General features: G+C 39.5%; 1 long non-coding RNA gene across 2 annotated transcripts in view; it reads left to right on the top strand.

Annotated features, from left to right (window-relative positions):
* LOC141374562 (uncharacterized) overlaps window positions 1-6,000 on the top strand; it is a 65,850-nt gene that overhangs the window by 16,554 nt on the left and 43,296 nt on the right. For both annotated transcript variants that reach the window (XR_012381565.1, XR_012381564.1), the window contains exon 2: window positions 3,623-3,714. This is a non-coding gene — a long non-coding RNA (uncharacterized lncRNA). The remainder of the gene's footprint in view (window positions 1-3,622; window positions 3,715-6,000) is intronic.

Genomic DNA, 6,000 nt, shown 5'->3' with positions numbered 1-6,000 from the left:
TCTTCGATCTCCTGTTGAGTTCGTAGGTGTTCAGAATGGTTTGATCCCCATTCAGCTGAATTCCTGAGACCAGACGAAATCCAGGTCTCCTACTCCTCCGCCATCTTGCTCCGCCCAGCCGGTTTTCATATAATTTTTAAAATAGTCTTGTCTAAGTCTACAAAAAGAATCTTGCTAGGATTTTGGTAGGAGTTGTGTCAAATCTGTGTGCCATTTGGGGAGAATTGCTATCTTCACTATATCCTGAGTCTCCCAATCCAATGACACTGTATGTCTCTTTATTTATATAGAACTTTTTACTTCTTTCATTAGTGCTTTGTAGTTTTCAGTATAAAAGTCCTGTGTGTGCTTTTATTAGATACACACCAAAGTACTTCATTTTTTGAACAATTGCAAATGTTATGTATTTTTAATTTTGGTGTCCATGGGTTTATTGTTAGTATATAGAAATACATTTGATTTTTGTATATTGACCTGCAAAACTGTGACTTTACTGGGCTCACTTTTTAGTTCTTGGAGGGCTTTTGTAGATTTCTCTTAAAGTTTGTTATGTAGACAGTGGTGTTATCCACCATCTTCCTTTCTGATCTGTATGTCTCTTATTTTCTCTTAGTCCTTTCTGATCTGTATGGCTTTTCTTTCTTTCTCATCTGTATGCATTTTATTTCCTTTTCTTGCACTAGTGCACTGGCTAGAACTCCCAGCATTATGTTAAATAAGAGAAATGAGAGTTATACCTCACTGTGTTCCTGATCCTAGGAAGTGAAGCGTTCAATATTGCAACTTTAAGTATAATGTTACCTGCAGCATTTTGTATTTGCTTTTTATCAAAAAGAGAAAGTTTCCCTTTACTCCTTTTACCAGTTTTTACCATGAATGGTTGTTGAACTTTGTCAAATGCTTTTGCTGCATTGATTGATATGATCATGTGATTTTCTTCTTTAACCTATTAATATGGTGGATTACAGTGGTTGATTTTCAAATATTTAGCCCACCTTGCATGCCTGGACTAAACTCCAATTATAATGGTGTATAATTTTTTATGTATTGCTAAATATATCTGTTTGTTAATATTTCATTAAGGTTTTCAACATCCATATACATGCAGGATATTGGTCTGTGGTTTTCTTTCATTCTTTTTTGCTTTTTTTTTTTTAGCAGGGTGAGTGGTGTGGTACGTCTTCATTTAGTTCTACTATCAAAATAATAATAGCTTTATGCAGTGAATTGGGAAGCATTCCTTCCTCTTCTGTTTTCCAGAGGAGATTATGTAGAATGGCTGTTAGTTCTTTTTTTTAAACATTTGGGAGAATACTTCAGTGAAATCATCTGTGCCTAGATATTTCTTTTATGTGAATTTCCAAGTTACAAATTCAATTTTCTTATTATTTATAGACCTATTCAAATTATTTCATATTGGGTGAATTGTATTAGTTTGTGATTTTGAGGAATTAGTACATTGCTTATATACTGTCAAATTTATGCATGTGGAGTTGTTCATAGTATTCCCTGGGTATCCTTTTGATATCTGTGGGGTCTGTGTTGATAGTCCCTGTTTCATTCCTGATTGGTAAATCCTCCCCCCCCTCATTCCTCTTGCTGGAGATCTATTGATTTTATTGAACTTTTCAAAGAACCAACTCTGTTTCATTGATTTTCTCTCTTGTTCTTCTGTTTTTTATATTCATTGATTTCTGCTCTTATATTTCTTTTCTTCTGCTGATTTTGAGTTTATTTTGCATTTTTTCTAGATACTTCACATGGGAATTTATATTATTGAGACTTTTCTTATTTTCTAATGTATGTGTAGAACACTATAAATTTCCTTTCCGATGGCACTTTAGCTGTGTCCTGCAAATGGTGATGTCATGTATTTTCATGTTCATTGAATTCCTTGCATTTTTCTAATTTTCCTTGAGACTTTTTCTTTGACCCATGGATTATCGAGCAGTATGTTCTTTAGTTTCTGAGTGTTTGGAAATTTTCCTTTTATCTTTCTTGTATTGATTTATAGTTCGATCCCATTGTGGACAGAGAACACATTCTACATGATTTCAATTATTCTAAATGTGCTGAGGTTTGTTTTATCATGCAGGATAGGGTTGATCTGGGTTTATATTTCATGAGCAGTTGAAAAGACTGTATGGTGCTGCCATTAGATGTAATATACTATATCTGTCAGTAAGATCTTGGTAGATGATATTATTTTACATACTCAGTGATGTTCTATCTAGTTGTTCTACCAATTGTTGAGAGAGGGGTGTTGAAGTTTCCAACCACAACTGTGGGTATGTCTATTTCTCTTTGTAGTTTGATACTTTTTACTTCATATATTTTGTAGCTTTGTTGTTTGGTGCACACACATTTAGGATTTCTATGTCTTCATGGTAGATTGACCCTTTAATCATTACACAATGTTCTTCTTTGTCTCTATTAATTTTTTTGTTCCAGTGTTTATTTTATCCAATATTAATGTAGCCACTTCTGCTTTTCTTTGATTAGTGCTTGCATGACATATCTTTTTCCATCATTTTACTAGCAACCTGTCTATGTCATTATATTTAAAGTGAGGTGTGTGTGTGTGTGTGTGTGTGTGTGTGTGTGCATGTGTTTTTAGACAGCATAATTGTTGGGTCCTGTTTTTAACACCCTCTGTCAATCTGTTTTCCCTTAGCTTTTGGTCCTTTCCTCCTTTTGTTCTCCCCTTGCATTTATTCTGCCTCAGACACACACACACCTCACTGCTCTTGCGTGAACTGAACAGGTGTGAACTGAACAGGTGTGCTTCCCCTCGGGGCTCTTGCTCTGTCTGGCTCCTCTGGTGGGAAAGGTGTTTCTCCTGGCAGAGTCTGCTCCTTCATCCTTCTCAGGTTTACCCAGGTGTCAGTGCCCTACATGACAATGTGAACTCACTACTCCTACCATGCTTCCGCTTCCCTCCTCCAATGTAGTCATCTCTTCTTCAGTGACCACAAAACATAGTTTTCTTCTTGTCTTCATGATCTGTATCACCCAGGATGAAGAAAAAACTCAACTTCTAAATCTCCTATGTCTAGAGCAGGTGGCCTGGATCCTAGGAAATATTCAATACTTACATGTCGAATGAACGAAAGAATTAAAGAACCGGCCCTGGCTTGCTCTCCTGTTTCACCTGGGCCTCTTTCCCTCTCATCTGGTCTCCAGCAGCATTGACCTTCTTTCGTGTCCTCCAGTGAGACTTGCTTTGGATGTCAGGCCTCAGGACCCAGTGTGTCCTGTTTCTTTTGCCTGGGCCTGGTCCTCCTCCCCATTCCCACCCCTGCTGCCCAGCTAGCCTAATGCTAGCAGAAGCCAACATCATCTCACAGAAGCTTTCTCTGATCTCTCGTACTAGGTCAAGTTCATCAGTGAGAGGCTTGCTTAGCATTGATCCCATTTGGTAATTAATATTTGGGGGATTATTTAATTGTGTGTTTCTTCCACTGGACATGAAAATCATTTAAGACACTTTCTAGTTTGTACAGCATTATATTCCTAGCACCTTGCACAATCCCTGACACATAGTAGATAATATTTTCCATGTGAATAAAATAATAAATCAGTGAATAAATGGGTACTCATTTTATAATTTTCTATCTTCCAGAAGTGATCGAAGAGATTAAAGATGGGAGGAGGAGCGCCTGTGTGACACTAGCTGTAGAGGACTCACCTGTCTGTAGAAACCAAACTGGACAGGTAAGAATATGTTTGAATATGTGAGGGTGAGGCTGGAGGGGGTGGCGGGCTCTGTTTTCTCTATGAAGTTCGAGTGTTGTCATCTGCTGAGTTGGGGAAGGTGACATGGAGATGCTAGTGTTTCTCAACCACAGCTCCACTGATATTCTGCTTGAATAATTCCTTGTCGTGGGGGCTTTCTGTGCCTTGTATGATGTTCAGCATCATCCTTGACCTCTACCTACTAGATGCCCGTAGCATAGATATCCGCCACCATTTGTGACAACCAAATTATCTCCAGACATTGTCAATGTCCCTTGGAGGGGGACAACCTGCCCCAGCCCCACTGAAATAGATTTTAAATAGATTTGAGAGAGCTTGAAAAAAAATTATGAGAAATGAGAGAGGAGGAAATAGAGCTCATATGGGAGAGAGAAAATGAGCATGACAATAAATGAACTGAATCAGGCCTTGTTGCGTGACCATTGGAAACATTTGAGAGCCCTGCTGATCTGAGACAGTGAATTTGTAGTGCACCAATGCATCAGGATTTGCAATTGCATTATTTTCTCCAGAAGTGCACAGCAACATGGATAGAGAAGTTACCAATGCAGCTAATGGACTGACCCAAGTTTGGGACTTTTGCTTACCAAATGTCGGTGAAACAAAAGGATGAGGGAATAAGGGCATTAAAACTTTGCAGGATTTTGCTAGATGTTAGTCACAAGGACAGGCAGAGAGAGGTATACCTAATATACCATGCCCCAAACTTTGCTGTACTTTAGAATCACACAGGGAGCTTTGTAAAACACTAATGCACAGGTCACCCCCATATCAATGAAATCAGAATTTCTGGGGATGGTGCCAGGCATCAGTGGTTCTCCAGATCGCTAGGTGATTCCAAAGTGCAGAAAAGTTTGGAAGCCTCTGGGCCCTTAGCATGAATCTCTGTTCCAGTGTTTCTCAGAGTGCAGTCCTACAACCAACAGTCTCAGCATCCCCTGGGAACCTGTTAAAAGTGCAAATTCTCTGGCCTCACCTGACACATACTAAATCAGAAACTGAGGATAAGGCTCAGCAGCTTTATTTTAGCAAGATCTTTGGGTTAATGTGCACTCAATTTTGAGAACTGTTCTTTTATTTTTTTTTTTTATTTATTTTTTTTTTTTGAGAACTGTTCTTTTAAAAAAGAGCTTTTGGTGACGCGTTAAAGAAATTGTTTGGAAGTAGTCCAGCCTCTTTTTTGTCCTTGTGGCATGTGGAATGAATGTGGAAAAGTATGTGCCCTTTGGATGTTGAGGATGACATGAATGTAAGTGTGCAGCCATTGTAAAAAACAGCCAGAGAGACAGAGGAGGGGTTGGTCTGTTCCCTTTGGTGCCACACACACACACACAGGCAGGGCATTCTTTCAGAGTGAACGTCGTCAGACGTACAGGTTTTGTTTTCTGTTCCTGTACCAGAGATGACTGTATTGTCCTTCCAAGGCAGAGGAAATATAAGTAGGAAATGCTTAGCATTTTATTTGTATCACCTCATAGAGTTCCTGTTCATTGTTCAGACTTTGTCAACAAATCCCATAGGACTCAGTTGGCCCACGTGAGGAGGGCACAATGCAGAGCCTCGGTCCTCAGGCGTTGGGATGCTAATGTGTTAGCTACCTGTTGCCTTGTTTGGGGGGGCAGGGGGGGCGTCTGTTCCTGTGTTTGTTTCAGCTCCACAATTTTTTTTAAAGATTTTATTTATTTATTTGAGAGAGAGAGCATGAGGAGGGGAGGGTCAGAGAGAGAAGCAGGCTTCCCGCTGAGCTGGGAGCCCGATGCGGGGCTTGATCCCAGGACCTTGGGATCATGACCTGAGCCAAAGGCAGGCGCTTAACCACCTGAGCCAGGGGGCGGCGGGGGGGAGTGAAGGTTTTCTTAGAGAATCCTGGGTTCTCTAATTTGCATGAGATATGATACAGCCCAATTGTTTTTCCTGCTTTTAATTATTTCCTTATTTGCCTGGGTTGGAATCTTTCTACTGAGTTTCAACTGTATCCTTCCTCCCTTTCCTGTCGGGGGATTTACTCGCATAGCCTTTTCATCTGCAATCACCCAGGACTGCCAATAAATGACTTTTAGCAGACAGCAGCAGAACCTGTGAATACAAAGAAATACAGGGGCTTATTAAACAACATTCAGAGCATGAACCAGTTTCTGCTTGAGAAGAAAAATAACAATTAATGAAGAATCTGAGTTTAAAATTCAGTTGATGAGAGAATTATTTACTCATATAGATGTATGGGCAGGGAGAGAAATACATTAT

Source organism: Callorhinus ursinus, unplaced genomic scaffold (genome assembly GCF_003265705.2).
Source record: "Callorhinus ursinus isolate GAN/ISIS: 27379988/994484 unplaced genomic scaffold, GSC_fseal_2.0 scaffold19, whole genome shotgun sequence".
In the NCBI taxonomy this organism is placed as follows: Eukaryota; Metazoa; Chordata; class Mammalia; order Carnivora; family Otariidae; genus Callorhinus; species Callorhinus ursinus.
This window is presented reverse-complemented; position numbering and strand designations above follow the sequence as displayed.